At 43.4% G+C, this 24,109-nt stretch overlaps 1 protein-coding gene and 1 pseudogene across 1 annotated transcript in view; both read left to right on the top strand.

The window, feature by feature from the left end:
* The window catches only part of LOC126470321 (elongation of very long chain fatty acids protein AAEL008004-like), a 655,643-nt gene that overhangs the window by 193,145 nt on the left and 438,389 nt on the right, over positions 1 to 24,109 (top strand). The gene's annotated exons all lie outside the window — the stretch shown is intronic.
* LOC126471947 (5S ribosomal RNA) lies at positions 21,563 to 21,680 on the top strand (annotated as a pseudogene).

Raw genomic sequence — 24,109 nt, 5'->3', positions numbered from 1 at the left:
ATGGTCGCGCGGTTAGAGGCGCCATTATCACGAATCGCGCGGCCCCTCCCGCCGGAGGTTTGAGTCCTCCCTCGGGCTGGGTTGTGTGTGTGTGTGTGTGTGTGTGTAGTCCTTAGCGTAACCTAGTTTAAGTAGTGAGTAAGTCTAGGGACCAATGACCTCAGCAGTTTGGTCCATTAGGAATTCACACACATTTTTTTAACTACCTACTCGCTGTCTACGTTAATTGATTACATACAGAAAAACATCCCAATCGATGATCACAAATTCCATTCCTGTCCTAACACACGCACAAGATTACATCAACACGAACAATGGACAAAATACAAGTGAAAGCAAAAAAAGTTACAAAAACAAGTGACACTCTACACGGAAAAAGTGGCAATTGAAATGTTATGTTACGAAAGTACAGTGATTACGCGAAAAAGTGGAGGCCCTCAGCCGGTTTTCTACCTTGGGATAAAGGAGTTGTTTTCATATAGTCATTTTGATGCTTTACAGTAAGTACCTTTCCATTTACTGTAAAAAAAAAACAACTTCCATGAACTGTTTTTAAATGTGACAATGAAAAACTAATGTAATGTTCCATGACACCCACTGAAGATGCCTTTTAAAAAGGCGAAACGCGTCTGGGTTCATAAATAAGATAAAAAAATTGTGCGCAATATGCAGAGAGGTATATTTCTTGTATATTTCTGCAATTCATATACAGCCACTGTGAAAAAACTTCGTAAGCTTTCAGTTTCGATGCCTCAGTTAAAATTCACCCCAAGATTCCATCTTCATTCATGCAGAAGATAAAATATAGTCTTGCGAAAGAGGACTAATTTTTATCAAACATCCAGTATTTATTGTCGATCGGTTTGCTGCCATTGAACTTTGACGCAAACTTGGTGAAGGTTCATAACGAGGTGCTCCGGCAATTCCAACAGTAAAGAAGCTGAGTTCAGATGTGGCCACACTTCTTTTGAAGTCTCAAAGCCGCAACCACGGACAAAAACAGAAAGCGTGCAATGTGGTTTTTCCCAGCAATTTTCGGCTGGAAACCTTCCAGCCATTACCAAGGGGAGTCGGTCGCAGACATCAGAGTGCCTACACATTAAAAAATAAAATGAAAGCCTTCGGATACAATATGGAATTCAGTGTTACGAGTTCAGTAAAGAGGGTAGGATAGCATTCGATGCGTACTTTGCACACCTCCAGAATCGCACTCCATACCTACTGGGAGAACGCTCGACTAATTGCATTCTCCTAAAAAGGAACCACAATGAAGTAGTTCTTCTCTGAGCTAAAAATCCTTATTTCACCGCAAGAGCAGTAATTTCTCATGTTACTCTCGTAGATGGTAATAAGAAGACTGTTTACGCAATGAGGGCTTTAGCGATTGAACATTAGTTTGTGTATTTGTAGTGGTGCTAAGTAAAGTTTTACATAACGAAAAACGCAGAACAAAATACGACTGGTACTTTCGAAAATGAGGTCTATCCTTTGAAACAAACGGTAATGTGGAAATTGTCTATTTCCGTGGCTGTTTCAATTGTACAAGTTACCTTTATTTATGAGTGATATATGTATCTTCTAAATTGCCACGTCAAACTGCGGCATTTCTGCGTGCTCGCAGGGGCCTACGCGATATTAGACATGTGTACCAGTTTCTTTAGCTCTTCAGTGTATAATGAATAAGAACAACGTAACTTGGTTTCAATTACCATATTTTAATTCAGTCAGAAAACTTTCTCTTTCACATGAGAAAGTGGCTGAATTGCCACTCCTTAAAGTATAGGAGTTTTTTCCCAAAGTTTAATCCCACATTACTTGAAATGACACGCTCAATTCGCCATTTAAGTTGTAATTTTATTCACACAACCGGTTACCGGTTTAGATTCAGCTGAGAGTCATGCAGAAGTGTGTTAAGTGGAAAATACAGGGTTACTCGTAAGCTCGTACATCAGCGGTTTCAGAAAATGACTGCACAAAACTACATGACATTCAGAAAAATGACACGTGTCAGAGGATATAGCATCTCTCAATGTTCGATTCGTAATATGCGCCTTGGCGTAGTTGCTCTGGGGTGTCTGCGTGTTGGAACATGTGGACAAATCATCCATTCCGTGTTGTCGCACCGAATTAGTTCGCGCCTGCAGACAGGAAACGCAATGAACAGATTCCTAAAGCGAGCTGCTGTCGCACATTTCCTAGCAGTCCATGTCAGCTACTTCAGTGAATTGCACACATATATTGACGTTTGCGGCATCGCAAATGGTGCCCGTATTGAGCACCTTTAATATGAATTAAAATGTTGCAGAGATTTTCTGTCACTGAGATGCGTGTACTTTCTGCATGCCTTCTGAAACCTTGCAGGCATTTACGAATAACCATGTATATAACATCGGATGACACGAGTCTTCGTCATTAGATGTAAAACTATTCATTCTAGCTGCCATTGCCGCATGTCGTCTGATTTTATACATTTCAGTATGTGACCATGCTTTCATCGACATAACCACTTAATACACTGCCGGAAAGAAATTAGTACACCCTTTTTGAGGCTCCCAATTCACTTAAGATTTATTGTTGCACAATGCATATGGAGTACCTAAAACGTTTACATTTACACATCAACAGCACAAGCGGTTCTCAGGTACCAGGTATCGACCCATACTGAAACACCCATGTTGGCATGTGCTGTAGCTTCCACAGGCGCCAATTCAGGCGTTGACTGGCTGCTGGTCGATCGTACAGATGGTGGAGACTGTCCTGGGATACGTTATGCATGACTGCTCGACCTGTTCACGTAGTTCTGTAAGGAGGTGTTAGCTGACGAGTCGCTGGAGTCGCTTCTCGTCCTATCATATCCCATACGTGCTCGATTGGAGACAAGTCCGGAGATCGTGCTGGCCAGGGAAGTTGCTGCAGAGCACGTTGCTGCAGGGCACGTTGAGTTTCACGGGCAGTGTGTGGGCAAGTATTATCCTGTTGACAGAACATATCACCTTGCTGTTGCTAGAATGGCAAAAGAAAAGGTCTAACGATGCTCTGCATGTACCGAGCGCTGGTTAACGCCCTTTCCAGACATACCAAAGGTGAACGAGAATTGTTGCCTATCGCACGCCAGACAATAATGGGGTAGGGCCAGTGTGCCCCGGACGAATGCACTTTATGTGACAGCGCTCACCGTGCCTGCATCGTACGCCTTCATCGGTGACGACCGCGGAGCACCATTCCATCTTCGAAGCGATCCCCTGACGGCACTAGTCGAGACGTGCACGTTGCTGCCGTGGCGTGAGCGGAAGGCGGGCTAGAGGTGTGCGTGCCCGTAATCCCACCGCTAAAAACTGGTTCTCAACACTATATATTGATACGTCTGGGCTCACAAGCTCTGTTATCTGTGCTGTACGATCTGCCACTGCTGCCCTCACAATACGATGATCCTGATGGGCGTCTACGGTGCGTGGATGTCCATAACCTCATCTGTGGATGTGAGAATGTTCCCGTGACCACTGATACCAGCATCGTTGCACAACTGACTCAGCACGTCCAAATTGTTTGGCAATTCTTCGAAAGCACCATCCTGCCGCTCGGAAGACCTCAATTTGACCTCTTTCAAACTCGCTTAGTTGGCTGTAGGAAGCGCAAGTGCGTCTCCATGGCTTGGTTGGCTGCTTGCTTCACACGTTTAGACTAGACTGAACCTTCCGGCTGTGAGCATCTCTATTAAAGGGCAGATACAGATGGCGCTCTGGTAGCCACGCCACTACACAATCTGGAGGCGTACGACGATGAAACCAGTATTAGTATATCTACTACCCTCCAAGGTGGCATATAAAGTCATCGGATCAAAATCGACGTCATCCTTTCATGTGTGCTACTTTTTTTCTGGCAGTTAAAATAGATACATTTAATCAGAGATCAACATCTAGTGAATGAAGCCAATCGATAGCTTGAAAAAAGAAAACTGATATCTGCAAATAACAGATTTTCAGTGCTATATGCTGTATAGTCTATCGTGTTTAAATCACTGAGGAGAGCGGTGTTTAAATAAAACAGCTTAGTTTGCTACTGGCCCCTGTTATTTGAAGAAACGCCAGCAGCGAGTTAAAAATTTTAACTTAAGCAAAATATGTCATGGTGTGACGACTTACATACCACCACAATGCTTTCACATATTGAGTAGTCAAAAAAATGTGTTCAAATGTGTGTTAAATCTTATGGGGCTTAACTGCTAAGGTCAGCAGTCCTTAAGCTTACACACTACTTAACCTAAATTATTCTAAGGACAAACACACACAACCAGGCCCGAGGGAGGACTCGAACCTCCGCCGGGACCAGCCACACAGTATTGAGTATTCCTTCATTATGTATCGTATTATGTTATCCTTACGGGAGTTAAAGCTTTTTGGCTGTGACCGAAGAATAATAGTTTTGTCCCGATACTGAACAGTGAATTTCTGTATGTAATGGTAAAGAGTAGAAGTTGTCAGCTAGTCCAAACCTAGAACTGAAGGCACCAGATCCGCAACGTGATTCTCAATTGTTTTAAACGTTCCCAGGGAACGATTTAGTACATGTCGGCCGAATTCCTCGAGTTGTAGCAATCAGCATTTGAGGGGCTGCTCTCGCCAATACATTGATTCAAAGCCTCGAGTGAGAGTGACTAATCTAATCCATCGTCATGCTGCCTGAGATAGGTTTCGCAGCTACTTCAATGGAACTCTATAAGAGTCAGATTTATTTCTAGTACTTAACAGTACTCTAGTCTATCTGCAGTGCAACCACTGCAGGTGTTACGAGCTATAGTCTGATGGTAGGTTCTTTTTCACAATATCCCCTATCGACAAATTTTCATTAAATCTGCCACCTAAAAAGTCAAAATGTTTTTTTAATAGCCTCGAGTGTAACTGACTTCAAACTTTTAACTAACAAGGGGAGGCCGCCAATTGTGAAATTCAGATTCGATTCATACTGCGCATAATAAAAGCTCATGGCCAGAGGTGTAATGTGGCAAAGCACCAAGATGCACTTCTCAGCCGTTGTCGAGAAAATCGACAGTTAAAAGAAACCGTTGCGATGAAATACTCTCTACGATTAATAATTTTCTACAGAGTTGTGGTGCAGCCGTAAGCGCTCGGGTTCGTAATCCGAAGGTCGCCGGTTCGAATCTCGCGCCATGCAAACTTGTTTTTTTTTTAGTATTTGTTTTTTGTAATTCATATATATATATATATATATATATATATATATATAATTCCCGGCAATCAGTTGCAACAATTATGCATACAATAAGTTGTTGAAAGTCGTTTGTCGTGGAAAAACGGGCGACTTCGAACATCATTATGTTTTCCGCAAACAAAGTTGTATTTCACAAAAGTTATTAATTGTCTTCATAATGTTAACCACGTATAGTTAACGGAAGACTTAGAAACGATATTCCGAAACGAATACGTATAGCGTAAGTCAAACGTTCGAATTAGAATAGAAACCCCACGAACACAAATTTGCTGTGGCAGGTATGAAATATAAACTCCGTTACTCGCTCGTTACACTTGAAGGACAAATGTTGAATGGGCCGAAACGAGCCGCCGCATAACAGCGTAGTTGCCTGCTAACTTCGAAAGAAGGTAGAAACGGTCCCTAGCGCAACTTATAACATCGTCGAAAATCAGTGCGGACGGGAGAGCTTTGGTACACCCTGTTAAACAAACGGAAAAATGGAGGCGGTACAATTGGAGAGCGATCCGCCTTCACCAACATGCATAAGCAATTCATATATATATATATTTGAATTACAAAAAACTAATAATAAAAAAAAAGTTGCATGGCGCGGGATTCGATCCGGCGACCTTCAGATTACGAACCCGAGCGCTTACCGCTGCGCGAGGACGCTCTGAAAAATTATTAATCGTAGAGAGTATTTCACCGCAACGGTTTCTTTTAACTGTCGATTTTCTCGACAACGGCTGAGAAGTGCATCTTGGTGCTTTGCCACATTACACCTCTGGCCATGAGCTTTTATTATGCGCAGTATGAATCGAATCTGAATTTCGCAATTGGCGGCCTCCCCTTGTAAACTATTGTCCTTCCTGGAGGTGCATTACGTTAGTGAACAAATTGTAACACGCTGCATAACTTGAACTAAGCAATACTGAAATCAAATAAAGCTTCGATTTCGTATCTCATACATTTATACCAACTTCTCGTGGTTGGTTAATCAGTCAAGGCGTTCTGCCTACGTTCCTTTACAGTGCTGCTGTTGCTATGACAGGAACGTCACCGAGTATAAAAGTTGGATATGTGGGAGGGAACAACAACAATATCCGTGTAGAAGGCCGATGTCATTCTGAGATTTTCGGAAGAATCCTATGGAAATGTGTTTTAGCCACGAAAGTATTATTTTACAAAACCCTTGTTTGAACAATTCTTCTTTATAGTTCGTCAATCTGGGACTCACATCAATAAGCATTAAAGGAACAGATGAAAAACAGTTAAAAATTTGAAGAAAGAATTAAGGCTTCGTCATGGTTTATTCAGCTAGCTCAATAACGCCACAAAAATGCTGAACAAACTTCAGTGGGCACCGTACATTGCGCAGCGCTTTACACTCCAGATTCCAAGAGGCCATGTCACAAATGTCGAGAAATCTTTTTATTCCTAAAACTTATTGTCTCGCACAGTGACTTCGAGGGAATAGTTAAAGAAATTCTGCCTATACAGAGCGGCAATGGCAATCTTTTGAGCTGTGAACCAAACGTGGACTGAATAGGAACGGTACGAATATGATGCTGGTTGGTACACCAAGTATCTTTCACCACGCACCGTACGGTAGCTTGCGGAGTACAGAATTAGGTGTAAGTGAAGTGGGATGATGCCACGGTGATTGGATAAAGGCGTTTGTCAATCGATTGCGATTATATTGTAGGCAAACTCCAGAGGCTCTAAAGTTTGTGTTGTATTTGCGTTTTTCGTGCCACTGCTTCACTGGATGCCTATCAAATACTGTAACAGCTGATGTGCGCTTTCCATGTTAGTGTACGTCGTTAAAAGTATACTAACACCGCTCTCCTCAGTGATTTGAACACGATAGACTATACAGCATATAGCACTTAAAATCTGTTATTTGCAGATACCAGTTTTCTTTTTTCAAGCTATCGATTGGCTGCATTCGCTAGATGTTGATCTCTGATAAAAAGTATCTGTTTTAACTAACAGTCCTAATTTTATATTATAAATGCTTTCCTTCTAGTATTATTGAGTTATTAATTTTCAGAACTTAAACATTTTAGCTTTGTGCATAAATCCTTAAATGTGTAACTGTAAACTATATGTATTTCTTAACATTTGCTGTTGTCGCCGTACGATAAATAAATACATAAAATTATATTTTGCGAAATATTTCTTGTGAAATCATGATGCGCTCGTAGATAAATATGTATTTCTAAATGATGCTTTGAAAATAACTACATTATGAACATAACTGCCAGTAAGCCAGCGCTCGGACAGCAGTGCACGTGTCACACACTAGCGTTTCGTTTTTATATGATCTGTTGCGTGCTGCATTGGGAGAGAAGAATACTGTAAGTTAGGAACCATTAAATACACAGGGAAACAATGTTATTTTCAAGTTAGAAAGAAAAGGAAAGGAAGGGCAGGGTTTCACGAAGACACCAACGATGAGGTCTCTAAGAGTCAGAGCAACGGTTTGAATCAGACAAGGACTGGAAGGGACTCGGCCACGGTCGTTTTAAAGGAACCATCCTGTCATTCACCTTAATTCACTTAAGGAAAACCTAGATTTGAATGACCGGGCATGACCTGGAACCCGATTCCCCTAGATTACTAATCCGATGTACTAGCCACTGCACCATTACCCTCGGTACGGTTCAGAACGAGGGAATATTCATACGGTATAAGTTAAACACAGGTAAATCCCGGAAATTGTGTCACTTCTTAACAGTTATCATGTCTGGATGGTTCAGATGGCTCTGAGCACTATGGGACTCAACTGCTGAGGTCATAAGCCCCCTAGAACTTAGAACTACTTAAACCTAGCTAACCTAAGGACATCAGACACATCCATGCCCAAGGCAGGATTCGAACCTGCGACCGTAGCGGTCGCTCGGCTCCAGACTGTAGCGCCTAGAACCGCTCGGCCACTCCAGCCGGCAGTTATCATGTCTACTAGGAAGAGAGTTTACTGACACCAGAAGTAGATAGAAGCCAAACCGCAACTCTCGACTGGACTACATACCGAAAGGATTAGCCGACGCCAATGGTAGCCTCACAGTTATTAACATGGAGATCTCTACCATAGCTAACAAGGAGTCCACATAAGAAAAATTTCGAGTGGAAGTACGCGTCAAAGTGAGTCAAAAACAGTTCTTGTAGACCACTTACCTCAGGAACAAGAGTGGCAGAATGACGTGGGTAACCTTGGAGAACATCGCGCTTAAATTTTCCGATGGTTCTATCTTAGTAAGGAGAGCGCTCAACACACGAGCTATGGGCAAGGGGGCTGGGCAAGAATTACTGCGATATTGTGCAAAACGCCTAAGCGATATCTACCTTGAGGAATTAGAAAACTGACTCGAGAGAATGACGTTTTAGATCTTCTGACAACAAACAGAGCCTAAATATCCATTTTCTTAAGATAAAGAAGAGAATGGGTGAGAATAAGGCTGTATAATTGCCTCTCTCTGTTACAGTAGGTAAGAAAACTCGGTAAATATTTCTGCTTAGCGCTGGGACAAGGAACCTTACGTTCAGACCTGGGTTTGTGAAAGCGGAGTGTCAGCGGTCAAAATTTAAGTCATAGTCACTGAATTCGAAAGTAAATACTTGTCTAACTTTCTGGAGAAAAATCTAAAAATTTGTTTTATCCATTATGGACTTAGTCTGAATATCGTAACTTTAGAATAACATTTTAGATATTAATATAAGACTGAAGTCAGTACTTCCTGTTGTTGTTGTAGTTGTTATTCCAATGCATAACTAGTTTCGAGTGAGTAACATCTTATCTTCATGTGCTCTGAACACGCGCTGACACATATGCAGTTGTGCAGATGGAAGACGGGAATACAAACTTAACACGAAACATTTCAGAGATATAATAATGTACGTTTTCCTCTCTACTGATATACTTGGCACATGATTGTCTAAAGTGTATTGCGTGTTGGCAGTTCTGTGCCGTATCATATATAATGGGATAGTACGATAGAAGAAATAAACGCGGTCTTAAGATAAAATCACTCTCACTTTCTCTCTCAGACACATCCATGATTAGTCGCACAATCACACTAGCTCACATCGTGCAAAATAGCGTCAAAAATGGCCAGATGTTCTAAACTTGGCAATTAAAACACAAGTAAGACGAGAGGAAATCTAAAATAGAATCACAGGAAAATGTGGCTGTCTGATCATTTACAAAAACCCTGGGTGAGCTAGGAAACCTTGTTACACATCAAAAACGTCGCCCTAAGATTTTAGGGAATAAGTCGGACACTGCACAAAATCTTAAAAGACGTACCATATTCGTGTCCTTTTCGTTCGTTACCTCTCTGCTAAGATCTCACAAGTTTTGATGTTAAAACTCAAAGTATACGTTCCGAGACAAGTCAAACAACATTTTACTTCCTCAGGCATATAACTCGCAAAATGATCGTGACAATAAAATTGGAGAAAGCATAGTTGGTGAGAAGGCTTACAGACAATTTTCTCCCCATATAACATTCGCGGATGAAACAGGAAATGAGGAAATGACAGTGCTACTCGAAGTACCCTTTACCACAGACACTGTAAATCGGGTTGCTGTACTGTTTACGATATTCCTATTCATACATGTCTGCCTGCTCTATCTTCAACTGGATAACGAACTGGATTAAGTCTATCTTCAGTTTGTCTTAGGTTCCGTTAAAGAATGCAATGTGGTCCTCCGCAGCCGCGACAATGGCTGCTGTGGTTCCGTCCTCCGCCATTTGTATTTACTAACTGTGTCTTCCATAATTGGGTTGAGCCATTTCTGCCGACTCTCCTAGACAAATATTTCTTCCCAAGCTGTTGCACTGTACGGACTCATGCGCTCGACTCCTTTACGGTTGTGATTTATTGTTGTGGCTAACTAACGATACAAAGGCTGGACAACTGCAACTGGAATAGAGCTGTCTTCTAGTCAGTTGACTGACTGAACTATGAACGTGGAAATTGTGGTTACCAGATTGCCTTCCCCTCAGTCGCTTTTGACGTTTAATGTTGCAGCTGTCAGCTCGTAGGTATGCTTGTTGAGACTTCATTATCAGAGGGAAGTGCGCTGGAGAAGTTATGACCAAAGTGAGAACTTGAGCAACACAATTAATCATCACTTATCTACAGGTAGAGCACGTTAATTATCTTCTCACAATTACTCTGTTAGGTAACTATAATTACAGTAGTTCATACTGAATTAAATAAAAACAAAACAAAAGCAAATTTCCTGTCTCGTAACTGTTGCTCACTCGTCGGGACTACTGAACTGCACGATTTCTGTTGCTAAATTTTTTAGCATGTAACACTTCCAGTTGTGTTCACCGCGCTCTGAGTTGCTAGTCTACCGTCGTTGTCTGCGGTACTTATGCTTGGGCACCGTGTAGTCGAATCGTCCAGTATTGCAGGTTGCTGGTGGACTGCAGCTACGTCTTTCTCACTATTTTTGAAGGCCTTGGTATCTTGAGACGTGGAATACTGTACCTGATTCCACTTTTCTTCATCGACGATGCAATTCTAATGGTGCATGTAAAGATCATATGTTCGATCCCTGATGACTACTTTTGATTTTCTTGCAGTCCCATCTAGTAGAACTCTCTCTCTCTCTCTCTCTCTCTCTCTCTCTCTCTCTCTCTATCTCTCTCTGTTCTTTCAGTCCATATTTGTGGACGATTAATTTTCACTGGTATTATCACCCTCTAAAAATATACTGAAGGTAGAGCTAATGGTGTGAATTGCAACATATATGAAACGGATCTAATGAAACACTTCGCTTTTATTCTTCTTTTATTTTCTTACTCCTTAATGGAAGCCTTTCTTAATGATGTTTCGACTCAGCACACGAGAAGAAGTACATGGTAAATTCCAGTTAATTGTGAGGGCATAGAATATTTACTCGATGCCCATACACAGTCTATTAAGACCGATGGCAGTGTATGTAGCACTATCGATTACGAAGACGTTGAATAACATCCAAGAGTGATCCTGCTACTTTAGCGGAAATCCGAATCACTGCTATCTAAGAGTGATTCTGTTACTTAGAGGAAATTCGAATTACTGCTATAAGATGCATATAATTTACAATAATGGTATGATCTGGTAATCTAAGTAGCGCTCAGTTTCGCGTATGTTCCTGCAAGCTATTTTTGCATTTTAGCATACAGCGTTGCAGAGGGTATTGAAGTGAAGATGGATATCAAAAAGGCTCTTAATCTGTTTTTGACGTATATTTTGATGATTGGGGATTGAATTAAGAGATCCACCCTTCTTCTCCTTGTCGCCCCCCCCCCCCTTCCCACACACACACACATGAAATAATTAATTAATGATATTCCCAAACTGAAGAGGGTTTCAGAGACAGGAGATACATATTTCATCAAGATAATCAGGGTGGAAACCAGGTTAAAAAAAAGAAAAAAAAGGCAGAATGGAATTCAAAAACCCTTAAAAGAATAGAAGTGTTGTTTGTAGCTTTCTTTCGTGCCCTACGCTCTTAGTGTATTCCCACAGGAAAAGGTCAAGAGGAGTCAGGTCAAAGAGTAGCGGGCAGGCCAAGATACGGAGCCTCTTTCAATTAGTCGCCGCCCGAAGGTAATCTGAGGCAATCGCGGATAGCTGACCGAAGTTCGTCGGGGCATACTCGTACGGCACAAGTTCTCCTAGAGTCTTCTAGCGAAAGTGCGATAGGCTTGTCGAACGACATGCTTCAATCGAATGGACCAATTGGATTATTTAGAATCGTGCCGCTTCGTGCATTTACTTCAAAACTCCTCTGATTCGTACAGAATTTTCCAGTAGCCACTTCATAGGTTTTAAGTTGCGAAGTTTCTTAAGTTTTCTGCTTTGTAAATCGAGAGTCCCAAGGGAACTGTTAATTGTAAAACAGATAGCTAGAATAAGCATCTTAAGAAACGATTGTGATGAAAATTGATCTGAGATAATTTGATTTGGTTGCTTTAACTTAGCGAAAATATTACGTGCTGCACTTCCTAAAATTTATATGCTTCTATTACGTCTTTATTTGTTAGCCGGAAGTCATCCAGAGTTTGGACATATAGACTGACTTTAGTGGTACCTTGTAGACGGTGTACAATAATCTATTCCATATTCATTTCTTAACTACGTTTGCGCGAATCAGATACAGTAACTGGTATATCTCGTTTGCTCTCGTATTGACTCTCGGAAAATGTACTTTCTTTCAACAAATGATTACAAGAGCATTGACGGAGCCTCTTCTTACGAATGAAAACAAAAACAAAAAACAAAAAAAAGCAGGTGCTTCATGCATTGCCGAATAGAGCACAATACTGGAGAATGGGACTTACATGAAACTCCATATTTACGCAATTGCCCTTTATCGCTGTAAAACATCGAAACACAAATATTTGGAATGATGCTCGTCAATATCACAGGACATAAAACATTCGTTAGAGAGTCGAGCTCCAATGTTTCTTCATTTCGATATCTGGATGCTTGCAGAATTTGCTTTCTTCTTATTCCTTGATTAAACTTTGTATGTTCGTTCTTTAAAATTCTTAACTTTCCTGTAAAGCTGATACGTACCAATAAAACTGCGCGTTTCATGGTCGATGCCCTGAGTACCTTTATTAAGATCCAGATAGATATCAACCTCTAACGATAAAATATTTGTTACTTTGTGTAATTAAATAAATAAGAAGTGATTTAATTACACACTATTTCCTTGTGTAATGTTTCAGTAGCAACAGGTGTCTAACGTCTATTCTCCCGGAAGAAACACGATTCCCTCTTCTTTTGACAATCGATGGTAGCTAGTGACCACGCATTCGCAGTTATCTCTCAGACTGCTCGTCTGCGGCTCCATGTTTACTTTTTAGATCGCACTAACATATGTCTTCATTCGTGTTAGTGTTCCCTATGACTTATGGTATGCCATGTATTTCTTAATGTTTGAATCTGTCGATACGATGTACTTTACAAACGATGAAAATTTTTTTATCTCCGTGTCACGGATTTTGTTCATACCATCGCTCTCACATAAACAATTGACATCTCAGATACTTCAGAGTACCATCTAAAGAAATGTACTTCCAAAATGTCACATTATGTTGTCTGCATCTGAGTCAATTCTGTATTAATCTGTCACCAATGTTAGAATTATTTTGGGATTAACTGTGTGAGAGCTACATTTTCTTATTTTAAGAAATGCCCGCAGCTACAGAGATATCTTCATTTTAAGAAATGCCCGTAATTGTAGAGTGATTAGGAAAGCTACGACTTCGACATATTAGAAGACAGTAGCTGAGATGGGCTGAGATAGGCGCGGTTCCACGGGGGCTGGGGGGGGGGGGGGGGTCATGACCGCCTCTCACCTTGCCCTCCCCAGCTCCCGCCACACAGAAAATAGTAAAATCGTTTACTGTTATATGTACACAAAATTCCAAATTTCTCAGCTAACTTTCAGAGAATAAAACAGCACGGCAACTAAGTCTCGAAAATTGCGAGGGGTTCTAGATATTACAAGTTCTGTTAAACAGAGGATATTTTTCAATTGTCTGCGTGAGCTTCTCCCCATATGGGTGGGTTTGGATCTGACAGCCTGCAGGGAATATTCCAGCCAAGGAAAAGCGCACCTTCACTGGCTGACGCCACCTGCTGACAATAGCTAAGCCCACAGGGAGGGCCGCCAAACCACAGGAATGTGAGTGAGGATAAACATCAAGGGAAAGATTCTCCACCATGAAAAATAAAATAACGGAAAGAGTGTCTTCAAGAAGGAAGACGGAAACGAGTCTTAGAAATTGCGTTCCAACCCAGTGGTTCTCAACCTTTTTTTTGATCAAGGACCACTATGATTTATGTGTTGTTAGCAGGTATCACAAAGTTCAAGAAGAATAAAGTGTGTCAATCTAAAAATAACCTTCAATCAAAATGTTTAACATTTTCGTTAAACTTAAGAGTAACATTCGTTAACAGTACTATTATAATACACTCCTGGAAATTGAAATAAGAACACCGTGAATTCATTGTCCCAGGAAGGGGAAACTTTATTGACACATTCCTGGGGTCAGATACATCACATGATCACACTGACAGAACCACAGGCACATAGACACAGGCAACAGAGCATGCACAATGTCGGCACTAGTAAAGTGTATATCCACCTTTCGCAGCAATGCAGGCTGCTATTCTCCCATGGAGACGATCGTAGAGATGCTGGATGTAGTCCTGTGGAACGGCTTGCCATGCCATTTCCACCTGGCGCCTCAGTTGGACCAGCGTTCGTGCTGGACGTGCAGACCGCGTGAGACGACGCTTCATCCAGTCCCAAACATGCTCAATTGGGGACAGATCCGGAGATCTTGCTGGCCAGGGTAGTTGACTTACACCTTCTAGAGCACGTTGGGTGGCACGGGATACATGCGGACGTGCATTGTCCTGTTGGAACAGCAAGTTCCCTTGCCGGTCTAGGAATGGTAGAACGATGGGTTCGATGACGGTTTGGATGTACCGTGCACTATTCAGTGTCCCCTCGACGATCACCAGTGGTGTACGGCCAGTGTAGGAGATCGCTCCCCACACCATGATGCCGGGTGTTGGCCCTGTGTGCCTCGGTCGTATGCAGTCCTGATTTTGGCGCTCACCTGCACGGCGCCAAACACGCATACGACCATCATTGGCACCAAGGCAGAAGCGACTCTCATCGCTGAAGACGACACGTCTCCATTCGTCCCTCCATTCACGCCTGTCGCGACACCACTGGAGGCGGGCTGCACGATGTTGGGGCGTGAGCGGAAGACGGCCTAACGGTGTGCGGGACCGTAGCCCAGCTTCATGGAGACGGTTGCGAATGGTCCTCGCCGATACCCCAGGAGCAACAGTGTCCCTAATTTGCTGGGAAGTGGCGGTGCGGTCCCCTACGGCACTGCGTAGGATCCTACGGTCTTGGCGTGCATCCGTGCGTCGCTGCGGTCCGGTCCCAGGTCGACGGGCACGTGCACCTTCCGCCGACCACTGGCGACAACATCGATGTACTGTGGAGACCTCACGCCCCACGTGTTGAGCAATTCGGCGGTACGTCCACCCGGCCTCCCGCATGCCCACTATACGCCCTCGCTCAAAGTCCGTCAACTGCACATACGGTTCACGTCCACGCTGTCGCGGCATGCTACCAGTGTTAAAGACTGCGATGGAGCTCCGTATGCCACGGCAAACTGGCTGACACTGACGGCGGCGGTGCACAAATGCTGCGCAGCTAGCGCCATTCGACGGCCAACACCGCGGTTCCTGGTGTGTCCGCTGTGCCGTGCGTGTGATCATTGCTTGTACAGCCCTCTCGCAGTGTCCGGAGCAAGTATGGTGGGTCTGACACACCGGTGTCAATGTGTTCTTTTTTCCATTTCCAGGAGTGTAGAAAACACAACATTTTTAGAAGAAAATCAAATTCTGTTTCCATCCATGTGATTTTTGAGCTCGCATCTTCTGTACAAGTTCGGTAATCCTGGGGCTAATACTACCGCTCAAAGCTACACGCATGTCATCACTTCCTTTCGATCGATTCCTGGACGTGCTTCTAACTACCAGAAAATCATAAAGAAGTTGCGGAGAAAAGGGTAAGCTAGTGAAATTTCTCGACTTTTACTGTATTAAATAGTTTTGCTACATCAAAACCGCTCAAGAGAACCTGATTCAAATGCGTCCTTACAGTTTCTATCATGTCGGAATTCAGTGAGCTCTTCCTGCATTTCTTCTGCAACTTCTCCAGCATCAGTGCTAAAAGGGATTCGAAACAGTGTTTGGTGAACTTCAGCTTATGTTATATTCTGGGAAGTACTGACTGAATTCACCAGTAGACATTTGCAAATGACTCTTGATGATATCTTGTACTTTTTTCATAACTGTGTCAAACGCTTTGTCATCAGCCAGTGCTTCTAATGTCGCGAATGTAGAATAATTGTTTTCGCCAATTTTAAAATGTTCAAATGTGTGCGAAATCTTATGGGACTTAACTGCTAAGGTCATCAGTCCCTAAGCTTACACACTACTTAACCTAAATTATCCTAAGGACAAACACACACACCCATGCCCGGAACAGCCGCACAGTCCATGACTGCAGCGCCTTAGACCGACCAATTTTACGTATCCATAATTGAAGTTAGCAGTAAAGCACAAAGTAAAAGCACAAAGATTCCTCTGTTCCCGGAACCTGGCAATTGCACTTTCAACTTATTCAAGTGTGTGCAAGTACTGAAAAAATAAACAAAATTCATCTGCAATGCGGGATCAGGATACGGCTCTAGTAAGTCTTTTGTTTTTGCTCAGCTTGAAACAACTCAACCTCTCGTCTGAGTTCGTATCATCTGCCGAGCTTGTTACCCTTCGACAGCCAACGAACTTCTGTGTGAAAGAGGCGAAGTGCCGAGGGGAGAAGAGCGGTGAGGGGACGGTAGCTTCTCACAGTGTTGGCACTATCATACTTAACTATGCGTAGAATAATTCTTCGCGTCTAGGGGTAACCTAACGTATACAAAAAAAAAAAAAAGAAAATTGCTCTGAGCACTATCGGACTTAACATCGGAGATCATCAGTCCCCTAGAACTTAGAACTACCTAAACCTAACTAACCTAAGGACATCACACACATCAATGCCCGAGGCAGGATTCGAACCTGCGACCGTAGCGGTCGCGCGGTTCCAGACTGAAGCGCCTAGAACCGCTAGGCCACTTCGGCCAGCTAACGTTTACAGCGCACGAAGATAAATCAATATCTTTCAACTAGCGCCGATTTTCTCCGCTTCTGACAGCAACAATTAAATCGTCAAGTTATTGTGCACACTGGCTCATGCCATGCTATGACGTCGATCACTTGCCTTCCTCAGGTTCCACCCGCGCTCACCGCTACTCACCGAGTGTGCGGCGCTGCACCGCCCGCGTATCAAGCGATTAATAATTTAAAACGTGTAAAAGCTTGAAATTTTAAACGTTTCGCTAACCATATTTTAGCTCTTGCTGACCATTGGTCGGTAACCAACGGTTTACACGCTCGCCTAGCCGCAGCGTACAGACCTGTGTTCACAATCGTAATGCTAAGTGAAATACTGATAATTGTGAGCGCGTGCTACGGCTTTATATTTTTACTGCTATTACAGTTGTGAAATCAGTTGCGTGACACATGTACTTATCACATTTTAGGGCCGGCCGCGGTGGCCGTGCGGTTCTAGGCGCTCCAGTCTGGAGCCGCGCTGCTGCTACGGTCGCAGGTTCGAATCCTGCCTCGGGCATGGGTGTGTGTGATGTCCTTATGTTAGTTAGGTTTAAGTAGTTCTAAGTTCTAGGGGACTGATGACCACAGCAGTTGAGTCCCGTAGTGCTCAGAGCCATTTGAACCATTTGAACCACATTTTAGGACGAAAGCATTTCAAGTCCTGTATTTTTATGAACTGCAATTTCTTAGAAGTTATGCCGAAAGAGGCGTTCTAAGCACTGATGTAAACAAGTAATAATTATTATGACGTGAAAATATTTTAGATACAATAATGTGCAGCACTTAAGGATGACAGTAACTTTCGGATGATGTGTCACTGTCAAGTAACAAAGCTCGACGAAAAGTTGACCACACATAGAACGAACTGCTACAGTATAGCGCAGAACAAAAATTATAATAATTACACTGAAGTCACAGGTGTTTTTAATAGTCCCGTGAACATTATAAAAAGGAACATGGTTTTTAATAGGCTGTGTGATCACCGTGGACGGCAGTGCATCCTCTGCAACGTGCTCACTCGCTGGCCGTACGATTGGTAACGAGTTCTTGTAGGAGATCGTTCAGTTCCTCCACCAACGCGGTTAACGACTGCTGAATGGTCGTTGTCGCATGTGAACGTACTGCAACACGTCTCCTCAGCCGGCCGTAGTGGCCGAGCGGTTCTAGGCGCTACAGTCTGGAACCGCGCGACCGCTACGGTCGCAGGTTCGAATCCTGCTTCGGGCATGGATGTGTGTGACGTCCTTAGGTTAGTTAGGTTTAAGTAGTTCTAAGTTCTAGGGGACTGATGACTTCAGATGTCAAGTCCCGTAGTGCTCACAGACATTTAGCCACGTCTCCCCAATGCATTCCATTCCCGAGTTCGATGGGATTTAAGTCGGGAGAACGGACAGGCCAGTCCATTCGTCGTTTATCCTCTCATTCCGAGAGCTCCTCCGCCGGCGCTGTTCGATGCGCATTGTCATCCATAAAAATGAAGTCAGGGCCGAATGCATCCCACAAAAGAAACACATGAGGAAGGAGTACAGTGTTACAATAACATTGACTAGTGAGTGTTCAAAGATTTGATGGCCAGGACGCCTATTCGACATACCCCTCCACATCTTAACACCTGGATCACCTAAATCATTATGTTCGGAAATGCCCCTGCGTGCATTACGTGTTCCCACATCTCGTCACATAAGGATAGGTTCGGAGTCACACTCAGACTAAACCTGCTCTCATCCGAGAAGAGCAAGTGATTCCGGTCCTCAGTGGTCCAGCACCTCCGCTCTTAGTACCGCAGCAAACGGTGTCGCCGATGTGCGGGTGTTACGTACTGGTTGTCGGGAAATTAGACCATTCCCATGTTGTCGCTGTGCCACTGGTGAAGTGTGAGATGGCGTGCCTTGCAGTCCAGTTGAATGTGGTTGCAATTGCACTCGCTATTTGACGTGGATCTCTTCACTCCTGTGCACAATGTGGCGGTCATCTGCTGCTGTAGTTGACCGCGGTCGAGCACGTCCTCTCCTTCGGGCAGCAGTGCCGTTGGTTCAAAAATGGTTCAAATGGCTCTGAGCACTATGGGACTTAACATCTGAGGTCATCAGTCCCCTAGAACTTAGAACTACTTAAACCTAACTAACGTAAGGACATCACACACATCTATGTCCGAGGCAGGATTCGAACCTGCGACCGTAGCGGTCGAGTGGTTCCAGACTGAAGCGCCTAGAACAGCTGGGGCATAACGGCCGGCTCCTTTGGTTCGGAACGCTGTTCATGCACGTGGGACAATGGTGTGAGAAATACCAAATTCCTGGGCTAGACTCGTCACACTTGGTCTTTCTTCCAGTTTTCTGATGATTCTTCCCCGTGTAAAGTCATCCAAACTTTGTCTCCGGAGCATGTTGCAATGAAGAACACAGCCACAGTGCACCGTAACTGACACACACACACACACACACACACACACACACACATTTTTTTCGTCGGTTCAACCTTCAACTGCGTCGTGATGCAGGGTCAGCCCCATTTGGCACTACAGTCACGCCACGTGCCGTCCAGCTTTCCGTGCACGAATGGGAGACGTCTGCAAAATACGCCCGCACTTCTTTCATTCATTTCTGCTGAATAGTTCATGTATTATGATACGTGTACTACCTCGTGCTTAAGTTTGGCCTAGCTGTAAATTTTATTGTATTAATCGATGAAGAGAACCGTGCGAATTAACTTGATCACGTGACTGGGTACAGCCACTTTCAGTTCACAGTAGTGTGCATTGTTACATCGCAGGGTAATCATGGAAATTGATCGTGTAAAATGGCTCCTCAGGCTACCATGAAGGTTCTCTGTTATCGTTATTAGCGTTATTAACGACGAGAAGGAGAAAGAGTGACAGTGATGACGGCAACGGTAACGAAACGTGCAAACAAAATGTTGAAGTTGAGTAAGTCGATGATGTGCAAATTACTGCGAGAAGAACACAACGATGACTGAAATGAGATTCAAGTATCTACCCCAAAGAAGAAGAAGAAGAAAATGTTCAAATGTGTGTGAAATCTTATGGGACTTAAATGCTAAGGTCATCAATCCCTGAGCTTGCAGACTATTTAACCTAAATTATCCTAAGGACAAACACACACACCCAAGCCCGAGGGAGGACTCGAACCTCCACCGGGACCAGCTGCACAGCCCATGACTGCAGCGCCCTAGACCGCTCGGCTAATCCCGCGCGAAGAAGAAGAAGATGATGATGATGATGATGATGAAGACGAAGAAAGGGCACTCACTGAGTATATCACTGGCGATATTGATAAATATTGTTTTATTAGACCAGCGAGAAAACTCATAAAAATAGTTGTGCCTATGGGATTAAGTTCTAAAAGATACCTTAATGAACGAGTAATTATGTGCGAATAAGACAACAGAATTTCAAAAACGGCGTACGGCATTAACTTTTCACAAATAAATTAAGCATTATAATTAAAGCTTGCAGTGTTTCATTCAGACGAAACATGATTTCTGTTCCGGCGTAACGACAAGCCCCGGCACGACGATCAAGAACGAAAGATCAGAGAGGGCTGAGAGACGACGCCAGACGATAGTACGCTGACGAACCCGACACCATGACTGGAGCGGCATTTGTACGAGGAGAATAGAAGCGCCGCACCGCTTACCCGCGGGGGCAGTGGAATACAAGCCGTCATACAAACGCCATAGCAGTGACTTACGAACTGTTTTGTTTGCTTGCATTGATATTGCATATACCAGAGGACATTGATTATTTGCATGTCGCCATTTGCTTGCGACACACTTTTGGGAATACGCAACGTTAAGTATTGTCAATTTAACTTAATGTAATAAACTCCATTAACATTATTTGCCTGAATTGTTGTCTAGCGATATGAGAACACAGCTTCCTAGGCATCCTATATTAAAGTGTCCGGATACTACAATTTCATACATGTTACACGGTGAATAAATATTGTCACAGCTATCTGTGCAAATAGCGTCAAACAATAGTGGCGGTCGAGGCCTAACTGTTGTGTTATGTAGGACTTCTACGAATGGGTGTGTAGCGTGTGGCAGCGGTGTACTTGTGAGAGTACTGGAGTGTACGCTGTTTTACCTCCGCCTCCTGTTTCGTGTACGTAAACACAACGGTATTGCCACCCTGGTGGAGTCTTCAGTCCGCTTTACCGGCTAACGTTCAAAATTTGTTATTTTAAGACTAAATTGTCACTGTGCAGTATGCGCTGATTTGAGACTTCCTGGCAGACCAAAAACGTATTCCGGACCGTGACTCGAACCTGGGACCTTCGCTTTCCATCGGCAAGTGCTCTACCGAGTGAGCTACCCAAGTACAAGTACGACTTGCGACCCCCCCCTCCCCCCCTCCTGTAGCTTCACTTCCAGCAGTGTCTCATCTCCTATCTTCGGCAGAGCACTTGTATGCGGAAGGCAGGAGTCCCACACTCGAGTCCCGGTGCACACAGTTTTAACCCGCCAGGAAGTTTAGAAGTTCATAACGATTACATTTTAAAACAAAATATTTTTCTATTATAATTAAGTATTAATATAATTATAAAATATGTTATTATAAACATGTGGCAACGGCCTTGCCGCAGTGGATACACCGGTTCCCGTGAGATCACCGATGTTAAGCGCTGTCGGGCGTGGCCGGCACTTGGATGGGTGACCATCCAGGTCGCCATGTGCTGTTGCCATTTTTCGGGGTGCACTCAGCCCCGTGATGCCAATTGAGGAGCTACTCGATCGAATAGTAGCGGCTTCGGTCAAGAATACCATCATAACGACCGGGAGAGCAGTGTGCTGACCCAACGCCCCTCCTATCCGCACACTCCTCGGAGGATGACACGGCGGTCGGATGGTCCCGGTAGGCCACTCGTGGCATGAAGACGGGGTGCTTTTTTATGATTATAAACAAATTAACACACTGAAGTATTACGCACAGTTATAGTTAAAACACGCGATGTAATACTAACCCTACAACTTAATTTTGAAGATAGATTGAAGAAAGGCGTAGCAGAGACACAGAGACTTAGACATTTAGGGAGGAGGCAGTGAGAAAGAGTTTTAGCCTATCCCCAATGATATGAAATCTGTGCATTGAGCACCCAGTAGAAGACATCAAGGAGAAATCTGGAAACGAAACTAAAGATCGGGGAGAAGAAATGCAAAGTCTGAGGTTTTCTGATGACATTTATTTCTGTCCGAGACTGCAAGGTGCTTCGAAGAACAGTTGAACTGTGTTATGTTCTGTTTAAAACACATCTAGACTTTACTTCTGGACGTACCATTCACATGTCTTGAAGAGAGGTTATAGGAGGAACATCAACAAAAATAAAAATGGCTCTGAGCACTATGGGACTTAACACCTGAGGTCATCAGTCCCCTAGAATTTAGAACTACTTAAACCTAACTAATCTAAGGACATCACACACATCCATGCCCGAGGCAGGATTCGAACCTGCTACCGTAGCGGTCGCGCGGTTCCAGACTGTAGCGCCTAGAACCGCTCGGCCACTGCGGCCGGCAACAAAAGTAAAACAAGGGTAGTGGAATGTAGTGTAAATAAACAACGAGCAGCTGAGGGAACTGGATTAGGGAACGAGACGATAAAGGTAGTATTTGGGCATAAAAATAACTAATGATGGCTGAAGTAGAGAGGATATAAAATGTACACTGGCAATAGCGAGAAAAGAGTTTCTGAAGAACAGAAATTTGTTGACATCAAATATAGATTTACGTGTCAGTAAGTCTTTTCTGAAGGTATTTCTCTGGAGTGTAGCCTTGTATGGAATTGAAACGTGGCTCATTAACAGTTCAGAGAAGAGGAGAATAGAATGGCTTGAAGTGTGGCGCTATGGAATAATTCTGGAGCTTAGATCTGGTATTCCCTCGGATAGGTGAGTGTGTTAAAACGTCCGCTTCCGATACATAGGGAGGCACACCAGTCCTCGATCGAATCCACCCGACGGGTTAACGACTGGTCCGGTGTTCCGGCCAACCTAGCTGTGGTTTTTAGACGGTTTCTCACATTCACCTAGGTATGTACCTGGCCGGTACGCGCGTGCCACCTGAAGTACACTTTACGCAAATATTTAGAGTATATTCTCACACTTGAACTGCAGACAGATGGGTACACGAATTCTGTCCCGGAGGGAAGTGGTGGCATCGGACCACCACCTCCCACTAACAATGCCAAAACTGAAATGCGTAATAGCAGTGCCTGTGTTATTAAGAATTAAAGTGCAAGCTAAAGCAGGAAATTTGGATTCGAGTCCTGGTCCGGCACAAATATTCATTGTCGTCATTCCAATGTACAGTCGATGGTGGTTCATATTCGTAACTGCGAATACATTTCCTGTATAAAATTGAAATAAGATGCCGACCTCGTACAGACACGTGACAAAGTGAAGGAAAAGGATATGGATACATCGAGTAAGTAATGAAGAGACACTGATCCGAACTGGGGAAGAAAGTAATTTACGGCATAAATTGACTAAGAAACTTCGGTTAGTAGGACACATCTTGAAGCACCAAGGTTTTGTTAATTTGGTAATGGAGGGAAAGGAGGGGAGAACAAAAATTGTAGAAGGAGGCCAAGAGATGAATACATTAAAGCAATTCAGACGGATGTGGGTTTCAGTAATTATACAGAGATGAATAATGTTGTGTAGGACAGATTAGCATGGAGAGCCACATCTAACCACTCTTCGGACTGAAGACCACAATAACAACAACAATTTTTATAGAATAAAAATCCGCTTCAGTTGCTAGTAATTTTCTTAATTTATTCCTCGACAGGTTTCGAAGCTTAAAACTTCGTCTTCAGGTGCCATAAAAGCAGCACGACACGTGTCGTGGGTGTGATCCTCAATGACTAACTGACTCGACCACCACTCATTTATGTTTCCACAATTATTTGGTGGCACCTGAAGATGAACTTTAAGCTTAGAAACCAGTCGTGGAATAGATTAAGAAAATTACTAGCCATTGAAGAGAAGTTTTATTTTATAAATGTGTTCCTCAGTTGTGGATGATCACCGGATCAAATATTTTGACCAACAGCAACAAAAATCGTATTTGTCTGTGGCAAATTAAAAGTGCGTGTGACAGTCATTTGTATTGG

The sequence above is a fragment of the Schistocerca serialis genome, chromosome 3 (genome assembly GCF_023864345.2).
Source record: "Schistocerca serialis cubense isolate TAMUIC-IGC-003099 chromosome 3, iqSchSeri2.2, whole genome shotgun sequence".
Lineage (NCBI taxonomy): Eukaryota > Metazoa > Arthropoda > Insecta > Orthoptera > Acrididae > Schistocerca > Schistocerca serialis.
This window is presented reverse-complemented; position numbering and strand designations above follow the sequence as displayed.